Source organism: Manis javanica, chromosome 7 (assembly GCF_040802235.1).
Source record: "Manis javanica isolate MJ-LG chromosome 7, MJ_LKY, whole genome shotgun sequence".
Taxonomy (NCBI): domain Eukaryota; kingdom Metazoa; phylum Chordata; class Mammalia; order Pholidota; family Manidae; genus Manis; species Manis javanica.
The window spans coordinates 18,519,041-18,535,040 of NC_133162.1; the positions used below are offsets into that span (position 1 = coordinate 18,519,041).

Sequence of the window (16,000 nt, forward strand, 5' to 3'; positions counted from 1 at the left end):
AGGACATTGTTAGGCTAAAAGTTTACTGAAAAATACCTGTCAACCCATATCTGAGGCTCTGCACTCCCTTGCCCCCAGAGGAGAAGTGGTGGTATATAGTGGTTAAGGACACAACCCCAGAGCCAGCCATGCACAGTTAACCATGGGAAATGGGGTAAGGACCATGCCTGCCTCCAGGATTATGGGAGGTGTATGTCCACGAGCCCAGTGCCTAGAGTGCTGGCTGAGGATCTGCTATGGTGAGAGCCATAGCGTGATACACTGACGGCAAACTTCATTATTAAGAAAAATGGTGCCCTGACAGCCTGGAGTGTGATTCCCCAGAAGAAGTAAAGTCATTGCTTAGAATTAGACCCTCTAAGTGTATGATTCTAGCTCTTACCAGAGATTAGGATGCAAACCTTGGCCCCATTTGGAAATGAAGATGCACAAATTGACCATCCCAATCTGAAATGTAGTAAGCACACATTGAGCACCTACTATATACCTACCAACACCATGCCAGGCAAGGAGGGCAGGAGGAACATGAGGTAATATTGAATGTGGAAATTGTGGAAATGCAAGGCATTATGCTAACCACATATTCTCTCCATCTTCACAAGTCTGTGAAGATATCTATACCCACTTTATAGATGAGAACACTGAGGCTCCAAAATGACTGGGTAAGTTACCCAAAGTCCCACAGTCAGTAGGTGGTCATCTGACACAAGGTCTGCAAAACCTTATCCTTCCACTAAACCTCCCAATGTAAGGTGAGTCATAAGGGAATTAATAGAGTAAAATAATATGAATGTGGTAGGTAGGTGTTCTGATCATGAGAACAGAACTAGCTACATACTTGTGGGATGCAGTGCAAAATGAAAACACAAGGTCACTGTTCAAAAATTATTAAAACTTCAAGATGTTAACAGTAGAGCATTAAACCAAGCACCGAATCCTTCTAAGCAAAGGGCCCTATGTGAACACATGCCCATGAAGCCAGTCCTGAATGGGAGGGAAGGTCTCTGAGTGGGGGGAGCCATGTTAACCGACCACCCTGACAGCAGCAGCTGCCAGAGCATCAAGCACAGCGCCATCTGCCGGACATCCAAATGTGTCCCTGTGGTCCCTATGGCTTTCTCCTGTACGGAGCTAGCACCAATGCAAGGGCATGGAAAGGGTTCAGAGAGGAACTTGGGTTGGGAGAAGCAGGAAGCAAATCTGGTCCACAGGAATACTGCTATCTATTGTGATATGAGTTTCTTGAGGTGGCATGATGGAAGGGCATAATTCGGCCTCCATACCTGGGAAAATGTCCCAAAGCAGGGGGATACTGATCTCAGTAGAAGGTGGAACCAGGAGTTATACACAAGAACATAACAAGAGACACACATGGCAGGGGTTCACAGCCCATGTGTGAGGGATGCAGGAGTGAAAGACTGAGAGCCAGGAGCACAGGGAAACTCTGCAGCGAGGCAGGAAACATGGGGTCTGGCCTGGCTTCCTCACCAACTCGCTGTGTGACCTCCTGCCTGTCACTAAGTCTGCCTGGCTCAAAACACCCATGTGCCAAGTTCACAGGAACTTAAAACCATACTGTGCGGCCATTAAAAGTGATGCTTACTATCCATTTGCTATTTAATACTAATATTAAATTAAAACTGGTAAACAAATTGTATATCTATTATAATTACAGACATGTAAAAGGCAGAATAACCCTCAGATAGAAAAAAAATACTCTTAGAGAACACACCAAAATGGTAACAGGGACAGCAGTGTTTAGATGGTAGAATCTTAGGCAATTTTTTTCTACTTTTGTAGACATCCCAATTTTTCTTTAACAAACATATTTATTTCTCATGGAAAAGAAAAGTTTTAGGGACAAAGAATTCAGTTGGGGTAACCCTGCCTTACTACCTTATAAGGACCTTCCAGTGAATCCGTGCTAGTCAGTTGTCCAGCAGAGCCCCGTCCCCAGAGCAGGTGCTTCCCTCTAGGGACCTATATGCCAAAAAGCACAGGCAGGGCACACAGAGAAGTGAGGCATCTCTGCAGGTAATGGCCATGTTTATCTTCTCTTAAGGCCAAACACATGAGTCAGACGGGTTTTCCCCTTTCACACTTGTATTCCAGGAAGGCACCTTGCACAAAGCAGGCAGAATATGCCAGCACGTTGTTCAGGTGTAAACAAAGGTTCATTTTATGACCTGAGACTTCTCACCAGAGAGATGAAGGTCATCAACATCAAGACTGTGTCTTGGTAAGTGCCACAGTGCAAAGTCAACAGCCTCTACCCTTTCCCCTTGCCTGCCCCGACAAACCCTAGCTGTTCTGGGGGCGGAAGGAGGGCCTCTGAGTTAACTGCAGACAGGAAGGACTGAGAGGAAAAGGCAGGGTCACCACTCAACACCCAGAGGTGGACAGGGTTCTGTGATCTACATTTCAACATTTTTGATCCCCTTGGCTCAGTTTTGTATACCTTTTAGGTAACTGTGTTTGGGGTAGGCCAGTGCAAAGAGAGTGTGACCAATGACAAAACCAGGTGAGCCTGGGGCTAGAGACTAAAGCTGGGCCTCCTCTAATCTTCAGCAAGCTGAGCAGGAGTGGCCACCTGGTCTCTGTTTTTAGCCGAGTCTTCCTGGGGGCCGAACCTCCACCCACACGCATATGCAGGGCCTGTCCCTGCTGTGGCCACTTCCCCCCACAGATCAGTGGCTGCGTGAAGAGCCCAATTCTTGACCAAGAGGTAGGGAGGCTTCACAGCCTAAGAGATCCTGATGCATACGTGACATGTGAGAAAGCCACTGGAAACACTCCTGGGACCTTTCTTTTTCTCTCCTCTCTTCTTTTCTTTTCTTAACCCTTTTAACATAAGAGGCAACTCAAGGTAAAACTCCATCTTAACACCAGTTTCTCTTTATAATCAGGGCTGATGACATCAACTTTTGCAAGGAAGGAAAAAAGAAAAGTAAAGCCAGAAAAAATGAGGTCTCAGGCCCCTGGGGTGGATGGAAGGCAGTAAGAAGAACACAAAGCACCTCCTTGAAAGAGCAACGGTTGAGCTCCCAGCCTCTAGTTACAGAAAGGTACACAGCATGAACAAAGGCAGGATTCGTTTACAGAATGAGCGAGCTCGGCCATGTAACAGCTACATCCTGCACAAAGGCCCGCCACAGCCCGTTAGCAGAGGAAACCAGTCAAGAGTTGTGAGTCAGTGTGGGAATGAGCCCTTCCTAGGAAAGGAAACTGGTTCTTTGTTGAGGAAGGTTTTTAATTCCCATCTGGTTAACTGTTGTTCCTCGGGAGGTCCTCCAGGGGCCCAAAAAACAGAGGCAGGAAGCATTTTTAAGTTTTCCAGATTTGCTCTTTAAAAGACTGAACATAGCTTAGACACAGAGCCGTGCTGGGTTTTCAGGGTAACCATATCCTCAGGACCTTTGCACAATCTTTTCCCTCTGCCTGAAATCCTTCTGCTTGATCTGCACTGTTCAATTGGATAGCTATTAATGACACATAGGTATTTAAATTTAAGTTATTGATTTTAAAAACAGTTTGACACTCAGCTCTTCAGGTGTACACATTTCAAGTATATGATAGCCACGTGGGCCTAACAGTTACAACACTGGAAGCACGGTGGTTACCATCTCTGGCACTCACACGTTCTCCTGGACAGTACTGCTTCAGGTCTTCACATGACTGGCTCCTTCTCAGCCTCAGGCCCCTGAGCTGCCCTTATCCTCCCAAAGAGGTCCCTGCAGACCCAGGAACCTAAAGGACATATGGTCACTCTGTCCCCTTACCCTACCTTTACCACCATCTGAAATTATATTCTTTCTTTCATGCTTTATTACCTGTCCTTCCCTTGAAATATAAGCTCCACAAGAGCACTAAGCTTGTCTACCCTTTCTGCTGCTACATGCCCACCACCCGGAACAGTACTTGGCACAAGCAGAAGCTCTGTAAATATTGCTGAATAAACGACTCACAGTTGGGTCTACCCATCACTCTGGGACCAAAGGACACTGGCCACCCAGGACAGCTGCAGCTTATCTTCCCATGGACCAAGAGCAGATCTAAGCATGGCCCCATCAAGAGCATCTGGGGAGCCTGCATTGTGGGAGTGCCCAGGTGGTAGCAGAGTATCCCAAACTTAATTTTATCCTGATTGTCCTCAAAGAACACCAGTTGCCTTTTGCTGTCTGTCAGTCAACAGAGCTATGCCTGGCTCTTGTACTGTCTTTCTTCTTTGCTTTTGCAAAAGATCAGAATACTCTCTTCCATATGCCCCCCAATAGAGGATCACTTCCTCCACACGCACATACAAAAGCAAGTAATAGGATGGGATCTCTCCTAAGTGTAAAGACTTGGTATTTTAATACTCTGCATACTCGATGAGTGCCTTCTGATAGCCTCTCTCGAACAGAGGAGGAGGAACCAGTCTACACAACTTTGATTTACTATTTACTTCAATTAATATTTAAATGACAAGCATATTACATTCAGCAAAATATGATCCCCATGACCAAACACCAGAGGAGTTTGAAGATATAAAAGCTGGAATTTTCAAAACAATTTGAGTACAAAAGTCACCCTTTGGGGGAATCAAACACCTTGGCAGAACAATCAGAAAAGTAGGGCATGGAAAAAGAATGCATGCAGTGAAAGGAGAAAAATAAATAAATCAAAGTAAAAATGAGAGGAGACAGAATCTGTGCTCAGAATTAGACTAGCAAGGAATCCCCATAGTCAGGGAAATTGGGGGGCTAGAAGCTAACAGCCTTGACAGCTTGCCAAGAAAGAGGGGGGCAGCTTGGAGAAACATCACTGTGCATCCCCTAATGCTTGCTGAGGAAACAAATCTGATTTTAAGCTGGTTTTCCCTTAAAGGTGCACACAGGAATTGCTTGCTAAAGCTCTAACTACTCTTAGTGGCATCTACTAAATGCACGTTCACTTCTGTAGGAGTGCTGCAGAACAATGAATTTTGAGAGAACTGGCAAGGAGAACACACCTTTCATTCTAGCCACATTTTATTAATCAAACCCCAATATCCATTCTGAAATGACTTCCAGGAAATTGTACCTATTCTGATGAATGCATCATCAATTAATTGTTGTTTCTTTGGCCAGAATTACACAAAGCCTGGTGATAAGCAGCAAGATTGGTTCCCACCTTCAGGCTTTCTCCAATTCCTCTTCTGCTGGCTCTTAAACAGAGAAGCACACCCCTGATATACCGTGACCAAGGATGGTCTTCCTCCAAGTGGGAAGGTCACACTCACTGATGTGAGCCTACATTTGGGAGGAAGGCTCACTGAGGTGTGGGGAAGAAAGAGAACACCAGCCGGCCAGACCAGCCAAGTAAACCTCATGGCAATCGGATGGCACCTCACAGATTACTTTCACAACCAGCCTCAGGGCCCGTCTAAATCTCAATTTATCTCTTAGGTGACCATCCTTGAGATCTCTGAATGGGACAAGATTATAAGCATTCTGAGGGCAAGGACTCCAAAATATCCAGTATGATGCTTTCCAGACAGAACAAGTTCATTCAATGTTTCCTGAATTAACAAATGACTTAGAGGCTTTTCCTCATGTTGATTATAATTTCAGAGGTTTCCATTCAAACTAAGGGTAGGAGGACCAAGAGGTCTTGACATGCAGGACTTAAAGTTTTAAAAGTTCGATCCACGACCAACTGGTCAAAGTGTGATGTTGCTGGTGGGCCAAAGATGGGACACAGACCGGGCCCAGGCATATCCTCTTACCCATGGTCAGCAGCAGGAACCTGCCTTCATGGTCACAGACACACTTTGGAGTGCTAAGGTATCACAGCATGACGGAGAGGCTGTTCACTAACACTCTCTACAATCTGAATAGAAGCCAGCTGCCCTCACAGCTGCCCCAAATTTGAAGAGGTTGGACCTTGACCACTACTGGGCAGCTCTGGAGCAGGCCAAGGTGGCTGGGAAACCACCTAGGAGTGGTTTTCCTTTGATGGTTATTTTTTCCAAGGTAAGGGTGTGACATGTTGGCCAGCCAACCGAAGTTACCCCTTGAGGAAAGAACAAGTGGCATCATGCAAGATGGGCCCTTTGATTTCACAATGCTACTGTGACAATCCATCAAGTCTTACACCTTTTTTCTCCAAAAGTCTATGCCAGATCAGTCCTCCATAAGATGCCTACTGATCTCTTAAAACAAATAAAAACCTGTGGGCCTACATTCCCTTGATCTTTTGGCACTGTAAAGTCCCTGAAGGCAAATATCATAGTTGTTAAACGCAAATGCACAATTTTATATAATAAAAATGCAATGGCTATTTAGCTATCTCCCAGAAGGGTGGTTAGGGAGTAGGTTATTTGGATAAACCCTCTGGCAGAAAATGACTCTGGAGAAATTACTTTAAAAGCACTGAGAAGTTGGAAAGATGGTACAGCTCTGCCAGGCCAGTCCTGGGGGGAGCTTTGAATCCAAAGAAACTAGGGGATTATTTGAGTGTCCAAGTCACTTTTGCATTGAAGGCACTGGGTGAGGGGACAAGAGGGGTATAAAGGAACAGAGCACATTCAATGTAACGGCTACCAGTATACCTTTCCTGCATTAAGTTGGGCCCTAAAGGACTATACTTGCAGGATTAGGATGAACCAGTACTGATCTGTCACCTCCTGTTTCTCCCCAACCCAAGAGGTCCAGAGAGAAGGTTGTTCTGTCCCTAAACAGAGCAGAAGGAAAAGGTAGGGAGAAAAAATACTCTTGAGAAGATGTGCTCAAGACCTGTACTCATACACAGTTCACCCCAGGAATGTACAGCACAGATGGGAAACAAATTTGATTTGAAGTGGTCCCCAACTTACACTGCCCCTAAAAGGCAGCCAGAGGAGGAAAGTACACTTACTGCAAGCCTCAGGGAATCTCCACAAATAATTTTTTTAAGGGTAATAACCAGCACAAAACAGTTCAAGATAGATGCAGAGGAAAATAAGGCAATGAGTGAGAACAAGTATAAACAACTAAGAGCAGAAACAGACTTGGACAGGCTACGATATGGACACATTAAGTTTACATATGTTTATCCCATGAAAAAAGGAGACAGCAAGTTTGCAAATATGTGCAGGGAAGTAAAAAGTGTAAAAAAGGACCTAACAGATCTGGAAGCCAAACAGAACCTCTAGAAAGGAACTTCTAAAGGATTTCTAAACAGAACTTCTAAAAAGGAAAAATTCAGTAATAAATTTAAATATCCATAGAAGTGTTTGGCAACAGAATAAAAACAATGGAAGAGAGGATTAGAAACCAGAAGTTAGAGGAAAATGCCCAGAATATAACACAGAAAAGCAAAAATACAGAAAACACATCAGAGCGGAGTTTGACACAGAGGATGTGGTAAAAAGGTTCAACATACACTTCACTGGAGTCCAAGAAGAGGAAAGTGAGGATGGGGCTGAGATAATACTGAAGAGATAACAGCTGAGGACTTTCTAGAACTACTGAAAGATCCCATGGATTCAAGAGACCCAGAGAATCCCAAACCAAATAAATATGAAGGAATGTACACTCAGACACATCACAGCAACCAGTAATCAAATGATCAAAGAATGAGAGTAAAATCTTAAGAGAAAAAATATAGATTAACTTAGAACAAATGATGGGTAGATTGAGAAATGATGCCCTAACTTCAAAAATGGAAGCCAGAAGGCAGCTGAATCATATGTTTAATAGGTTGAAAGAAAATGATGACCATCCTATAATTTTACATAGTCCTATACAAAGATGAAAAATGGCCCACAGGTCATAATCCCTGGAACCTATAATATTACCTTACAGGGCAAAAAAGACTTTGCATGTATGATTAAGTTAAGGATCTCCAGATGGGTAGAGTATCCTGGGTTATCTGGGTGCACCCTAAATGTAATCACAAATATTACTGTAAGAGAGAGAGGCAGAGGGAGGTCTGGCACAGAGGAGAAGGTGACATGAGAAAAGAATGCTGTGATGCTGGCTTTGAAGAGGAAGGAGTACAGAACCGAAGTATGCAAGGAAGGCAGCTCTAGAAGCTGGAAAAGGCAAAGAGACGGAGTCTGTCCTAAGGTCTCCAGTGGGAGCACAGCTCTGCTCACACCCAGACTGTAGCCCAGTGAAACTGATTTCCAGTTTCTGGCCTCCAGAACTGTAGAAGAAAATTTGTGTTGTTTTAAGTCACTGAGTTTGTTAGAGCAGCCATAGGAAACGAATACAACTGCCCAAACTCTCCTTCCCCAATGAAGGTGAAATTCAGGAGTTATCAGGCACACAAAACCTGAGAGAGTGCATTATCAGCAAAGGATACTCTAAAAGTTGTATGCCAGGCAGAAGGGTGGTGATCCCAAACACAAAAAGGAATGAAGAGCAAAGACAGGGACAAATGCCTGAATACGTCTAAATGAACACTGACTGTGTAGAACAATATATTTTGTGGTGTTCTTAAAATATATAGAATTAAAACACACAATGAGACAAAATAAGCTAGGAAAGGGTAAATGTTTTTAAGAGTGTTCCAAGGACCCGGTACTACCCAATGGGAAATGAAAGTTTTGGTAAACTTTAAACTCTAAGTACAAGTATCATAATTTGTAGAATAGAGAAAATAACTCTCAAAGTAGTAGAGGGAAACGCAGGTCATAAAACTACAAATGAAAGCAAGTTACTATAAAAGTATGAAGTTACCATAAAAGTGGATGGGTCAGGGACACAGAGGCTTCTGGGAGCCAGAAGCATCCCATTTATTGGCTTGGTGATAGTTATAGGGGTGTTTGCCTTATTTATTAAACTCTTCTTATATGCTTTAATACTTTTTGGTTGAGTATGCAATATTTTACAATGGAATATGATTGAGAAAAACAACAACCACATACTCACCCCTTTTTACTAGACTCCATATCCAGATTCTTCTATCTCGGCTCAGTGTTCAGCAAACGAAAATCCATAGGAGAGTTCTCAGAGACTATTTCATCTAGCCTCTGTCTACAGACCAATAAATTCCAATTATATCCAGTTTACAGATGATACAACTGAAGTCTAATGAATTTGAATGTTTTATCCCAGGCCATAGTGGTTTCATATATAGAGTTGAGAGTATCTTTTACTTCTGCTTTTCCAAAAAAAAAAGGAAATTCTATTTTTTACTCACCTCCCCCCACAACACACACTATGTCACAAACACAAACACATATGAAAGATATCCCAGCACTGTATCCATTGCACAGAGATAGCCCCAGAACTGAACCTGCATCCCTTGCCCCTGACTATTCTGTATATTTAAGAAATACATACTAGTGACCAGAAATGAGTGAGTACCTGCAATTAATAGGGCTTTTGCAAGACTCTCCCTTAATATTGATGCAATAATACAATTCAAATTGTGCAAGAGTAGGGATTAAAAAAACAGGATACATAATCAAGCCTGGGCTTGAGGGTAGCTTCCCAATGAGATGCTCACCAAAAACAGTACGCTGTTAAAACTACAAATCATGCATCATACCCAAGGGGAACAGCACTACACTAGAGGGGAGCAGCTGTGGCCCCAGCCCAAGGAACTCAGCACAAAAGCATCACACAGCCTTGGGGGTTAGGGGTGAGGGTAGGGAGGCAGGGGCAGGCAGGCACAGTGGAGAAGGCGCACAAAAACAGCAGCCATGGCTTAAAAAATAAATCTGCACAGAGTTTGTAAGACACCAATTTCATCTTAACACAAATAAACATTTAAAGAGCAACTTCGTTTATTGCTGATTTTCTATATAATCTCCTAACAGATTAAAAGAACTGCCATAAAGCACAAGATTTTCAACACTGGTCACTGAAAACTTCAGAACTTCACATTTGCGTCTGGGCAATGCCCACTTTTTCCCAGGTGTCTCTTACTCTCAACTTTTGTTATGCAAACCCTATCACTTGGATGAACTCTCTTAAATGAGAACACTATCTTCATGGATGTCAACAAGCCAGCGATCAAGTTTAGAAATTACAGTCAAACAACAGCCAGCATTTTGGAAACCTGGGGTTTCAGAAAATGTGACCATTTTTGCTCAAATTGTTCAGGTCACAGATAGGCTCTGAGGTTCACTTTAGGGCATCTCTAGAACACATCCTATAAAACACAGCTGTGACAACAGAATGGAGCCTCTGTAGGTCCCTTAGTTCTCAAAACACCTTGCAGAGAAACAATCCAGAAGAAGTAAAGATGAGTTGGCCAAATGAAGTGAAGAGTGGGAGAAACAGAAGACAGAGGTAAGTTAGGCTACGACAGAAACAAAATGAATGTCTTTAACACATGCAGTGGAAAGATCTAGATGAATGGAGGGAATATGTGTGTCTGCACTCACAGTCTGATCCTGCCACAACTACCTCTCAATAGAGGCACTCAACTAAGTCTCCTAAAATTCATTCCTGTGGCAAAGAGGGACCATTAGACAATGCCCTGCCCTTCAACTCTGATTTTCTTGTCATGTAGCACCTAGACTGGTTTTACAGGGACATCAGGTAAAGGTCAAAGAATCTGTTCATGCATACAAATTAATTAATATGACCGAGCTCTTGGTTATACTCCCTGTTTGGACTGAGAGTAGTGATAACTGTAATTATAATTACCCAACCCCAGTGGAAAACTGTGCCACCTCCTCATCCCCACTTCTTGTTTTCAAAGCCCTCTCTCTGCAGGCAAAAAGGAAATGATCCTCCCCCCACTCTGGTCTCATCTGGTCAGCCACATTTCACAGATGAGAAAACCCAGCAGGACAGGCCAGCAGATGCACAGGTGAGGCAGGATTCCAAATTACCAGCACACAACCACCTTGATCAAAACACTCACACCCTGCCCAGAGACCCTGACATCCTTCCTCCCCTGGCCCCATCACACCAGGGGGTATTTCTTGGCTCTTTTTCAGGCCATTACTCCAGAGTAATAATGGAGACCAATTAAGCTGGTAGGTCACTGTCAGCAGCATGCCCCTCCTACTCAGTCCCAGCTAATTAAGAATCTCTGCCAGTTGGTAGAGAGCGTGCTTACAGGACACCCAGATCCTCCCTGTCTGGGAAAACATCAGAGTCTAGAGTTGAAAAGAAATCAGGCAGAACCTCTGAGTTAAGAAGCTGCTGGCTCCATCCCCTGTCAACATCTATGTATACTTCCAAGCCATATTCTTATACTCTACATCCCTAAGTTACGATATTTTAACACAGTCAAATTTATCAATCTTTTCACTTCTGAGTTGGTTTTTCCTTTTTTGTGTTGGCAGTGGGGTGGCGGGAGGGTTCTAAGAAATTCTTTTTAAACCCTGAGGTCATAAATATATTCTCCTGGAGTTAACTTCTAACATCAATAAAGTTTTGATTTTCACATTGAAGGCTAGCTGAAATTTATTTTTGTGTATGTTGAGATAAGGTTCTAACGTTTTTTCTATAGAAAGCCAGTCATGTCAGCATGAGTCATGAAGAACTCAGTCTTTCCCAGTAGTTTATAATGCGCTGCTCTCCCATGCCAAGTTCACAGGGATTCTTAGGTATGTTTCTGTGCTCTCTGATCTGTTTACTGATCTCTTTGTTCTTTTTTTGTTTTTTCCAGAAGCGTCAGACCTATTTATAAATATCTTACTCTTCCAAGTGAATTCTAGAATTGGTTTGCATAGTTCTAAAAGAAATCCTGTTGGGATTTTGATCAGCATTTTCTTAAATGAGATGCTTTTATTCTAATAAGTTGTCCCATTTTTGAACATATCATTGTCCATTTATTATATGCTCTAATAGTATTTTGTTATTTTCTCCAAGAAAGCCTTATACATGTTTTAACTGATACCTAGATGCCATATAGTTTAGTTGCTATTATGAATAATAACTTTTTTCCTATAGCATTTCCTATAGGTCATTGTTGTTATACAGAAGGGCTATTGCTTTCTGTATGTTGATACCATACTCTACAACTATACTTACCTCTTTTATTATGTATCATACTTTTGGAAATTCTTGAATTTTGAAGTTCTACAATCATATCATCCTCACATAACAAGAACTTTGTTTCTTATTTTTTACCCTTATACTTCATTTATTTTTGTCTCACTGCATTGACCAGGTCTTCCAATACAATGTTTAACAGCAGTAGTAATAGCTAGTATCCTTATCTTAGTTCTGACTATAAGTGGAAATGCTTCTAAGGTCTCCCTTGTAAGCATGATGTTGGCCTTAGGATGGTAATCACCTTTTTTAATGTCCTCAAATGGCATCTTCCCAACTAGTAAGCCCCTTCAGAACAAGGCCTAAATCTCATACATCTTTCCATTCACACACACACATAGTACACTGCTTGTCACACAATAAACATTTGCTGATTGCTTTTATACTTCTCAAATCCACTGCTTGGTGCTTATTTCGACACTTTATGCCCCGCTGGCCCTAGTGAATGTGGTAGAAGCTGTGGCAACATTTGGCTAGGTGGTTTTAAAGTAAGTGTTGAGTGTGCATGTGATGTGTATGTGTATGAGGTGTGTATGTGTGCATTCGTGTGTGTGTGTGTACTTCATGGAGATAATTCATGTAGGGAAGCTCTGACAATTCAGAGAAAACAAAGGATTATGATTTTTAAAAAGTAAATTCTTAAAAAATAATAATAATAATAATACAAAACATTTATTTTTCCATAATTAATGCAGAAAGGACAAGGTATAAACATGTAACTATCCTCTGTGGGATCTGGAAATAAGACTAATAAAACCTGGATTTCTGTAACATATTAAAAAAAAAAAGTAAATTCTTTCAGGGATTTGCAATTTGATTACCCTCTGGAGACTGTTTATCCTCTCCCTCCTTGTTCATCCCATATGAACAAGGATTAATTGGAGAGATTAAGTGGCCCTTGAACAGCTCACAGGACCTTTCAGATACACAAGGACCAGTTCCTTTGTGTAGAATTTCAACTCCAGAAGTGGGAGGAGGGGGCTGCTCACATGGTTCAGTTGGAGTAATGCCACACTCCTGGTTTCTCAGCAAGAATGCAATTCCCAGGAACGCAGCCAGCATATTCTCCCTAAGGCTGTACATGCAAAACCACCAGGAACTCCATCCAGTCCTGGTGAGAACACGCCTGTGGGAGGAAGAGAGAACAGAACGGTGGTCTGGGCTTCCTGCTTGCTCTGGAGCTCCTGATCCCTCTGCCACTGACTGAGCCACACACTGCATCCCTGAAACATTTTCTGCAGCTCTGAGATTGTGTGCCTGGGATACACAGAGAAATGTGATTGTCAGGAGACGTGACCACTGTCACCCCCACCCCAAACTCTCCTGTACCTTATCCAGGCAGACAGCTGGAAAGAGGGAAAACTAGACTGTGCTGCACATCTAGGGTAAGAGCAGAATGACAGAAGGCAGTGACCCACTCCTGCGCAGCAGAGACTGCAAAGGTGGGGGCAGGCACAGGCAGCAGAGAGAAGACCATGCTCCTCCTGAGTTCAAGCCTCAGCCCCACGTCTTTCTTGCCATATCATCCTAGGCAACCTTTTGATCTCTAAGTGCCTCATCTGAGATGGGGACAGGCACTGTGGTCCCACAAACCACTGCAAGAGGGGCCAGAGGTAAGAGACAGTCTGTTTTATCCAACCAAAGGCCCTGAAGGAAGTTTGCATCAAGGCTACAGCTTGAAAATCCCTGAATGGTTGGCTTGAAGGACCAGGAAAGCCGAGAAGACTGGGGATAAGCAGTTAGCTGGGCTCTGCCAGGAAGACCCAAAAGACTTCCCCTGTGGTGTCATCAAAACACCTTCAACTTAGCAACCTGTCTCACGACACATCTAGCCCAATGTGGGACAAAGGAGAAATGAGACAGGCTGGCCAGGATGACTGGACTAGAGGGCCTCCTCCCCGGTCCCTGTAGGCCCTTTGCACCACCTCATCACCCTCAGTCCACTTCCATGCAAAGGCCAAATTCTTTGGAGTCCATCTCCACGATGAACAGCAGATTCACCCACTCCTCACTATTCCCACTGCCAATGCCAGGTCAGCATTCTTATCTGAATTATTCTAATCCCCCTCCATCACCCGAGCCCCAAAGGAAGTTCCATAATGCCACGGGAGCCGTCTTCCTAACAAGCTGTGTAGAGTACTTTACTCCTCTGTTCAAAACCTTCAAAGGATCCTATTTGTCTCTGAGTAAGCCCAGAGTTCCCAGACATCAGCTCTGGGCTAGGTTCATCTCCTACATTGTCTCCCAAGAGAACCCAAATGCCAGCCACCCCAAGCCACCTGCATTTGTCCAAACACTCCAAGCACCTTTTCAACCCTGAACTTGGGTGCTCTTTCCTGGATCACTAGTGTCACCATCTTGAATCAGAATGAACCACATACACACCTCTCTTCTTCAGGAGACAGGCACCCTTAAAGGCATGGACTGTGCTTTATTCTTCTAATCATACTGTACCATGCCTTTCACAGTAATTTTCCAGAACATAAAACTGAAGGTAATCAACATGGGTGACCCTTGAAAACACTGTGCGGAGTGAAAGAAGCCAGACACAGAAGGCCATACATTGCATGAGTCCATCTGTATGAAATATCCACCAGAGGCAAACCCACTGAGGGACAGAAACCCAGAGGGACAGAAAACAGATCAGCAGTTACCAGGGGTTGCAGTGCGGTGGGAGGTGGGGTGGCACTTTAATGGGTACAGGGACTCCTTCATGGACAATGAAAAAGTTCTGGAACTATGGCATGGTGATGTTGCACAACGTTAGGAATATATTTAGTGACATTGAATTGTACACCTTAAAATGGTTAAAATGGTAAATGTTACGGGTATTCTACCACACACATGCACACACAAACTGAGGCTAAGAAGATATGAATAATTATTCCAAGGACGCACAGTTAGCAAATGTGACTATATTAGAGTTAATTTTAAGGGCCCAGTTTTCACTGCAATTTTAAGAGTCAACCTACAGCTATCCCTTTACATCTCTACATCCAGCCCAATCCAGCGTCTTCTCCTTGGCACCTCCTCTGAGTGACCCAGTCCTCAGTAGCCTTGTTCCAGAAACACCCATGGTATACAGTCTGGCACAAAAGTAGGTGTGCCCTGTGTTTTTCTCTGGCAGCTTCATAAATGTTGGTCTTGGTCTCCAAGATCAGATAGACTGTCAGCTCTTTGAGGAGATGACCCATATTAGAGCCTTCTTATGGGGCTGACTGACTTCTCTGGGGTGGTGGAAAATGAAAAGCATGCTGGATACTATTCACAGTTTTCACAGTTTTACCCTGCATCTTGGCTGAAAAGTTCCCACGTTCTTTTCCAGCAAAATATAACAGTCTCCTTTAGCCATTGATTCAATCTCAGGAAATTCCTTTTTGCTACAGAGCTACTAAGCCAATTGCCACCTATTGTTTCCTCAATGAAGGAAAAAAAAGTTAACACCACTTTCTCCACTTATTCATATGGGAAAGTTTCACTTCTCCACTTCAAACACTGAGTGACTATTATAGGTTGCATTTTTTATGGAGTGAGCCAATAAATAAAAACATTTGAAATCATGGTTTAGAGCTTAAACATGTAAGTGTTAAAACAAGTTTTATTATTCATTTGAAAAATTTTTTTCTCTTTTTAGTCTATTTAGGAATTAACAAAGGGAACCTAAGCTAAAAGTCAAGACCTGCATGCTAACCTTGAGTCCATCACTTACTTATGCCCTTGGACAAAGCTGGCAACCCCTCAGTTAGTTTTCCTATCCACACAATGGGAATAAAGGTGCCCTCTTGTGAGCGTGAGAGGAGTATTTTAAGACACCAAACAGGAAACTGCTTAGTAAAGTGCAGAGAATTTAGGAAAGAACAGAGAACTGAATGTAAGAGGCACTTGGTACAGTGGCTCTCTGAGTCCAAAGAAGCAGAGAGGTGAATGCACCCCTACGTCCTTGGCTCCAGGTCCTCTGCTCAGCTGATCAGCTGGTCTAGCAGGTGCTCTGAGTCTGCACAGCTCTGCAGCAATGGCCAGGGGAGCTGAATGGGGAG

The 16,000-nt window shown here is 43.2% G+C and overlaps 1 protein-coding gene across 8 annotated transcripts in view; it reads right to left on the reverse strand.

Moving 5' to 3' along the window:
- Positions 1-16,000, reverse strand: part of RBM20 (RNA binding motif protein 20) — a 176,277-nt gene that overhangs the window by 71,628 nt on the left and 88,649 nt on the right. The window contains exon 1 of one of the 8 annotated variants that reach the window (XM_073240443.1): positions 12,953-13,049. The exons of the other annotated variants lie outside the window; for them this stretch is intronic. The gene's annotated coding sequence lies outside the window, so the exon portion shown is untranslated. Of the gene's footprint in view, positions 1-12,952; positions 13,050-16,000 lie in introns of those variants that run through there. 8 annotated transcript variants of the gene reach the window in all.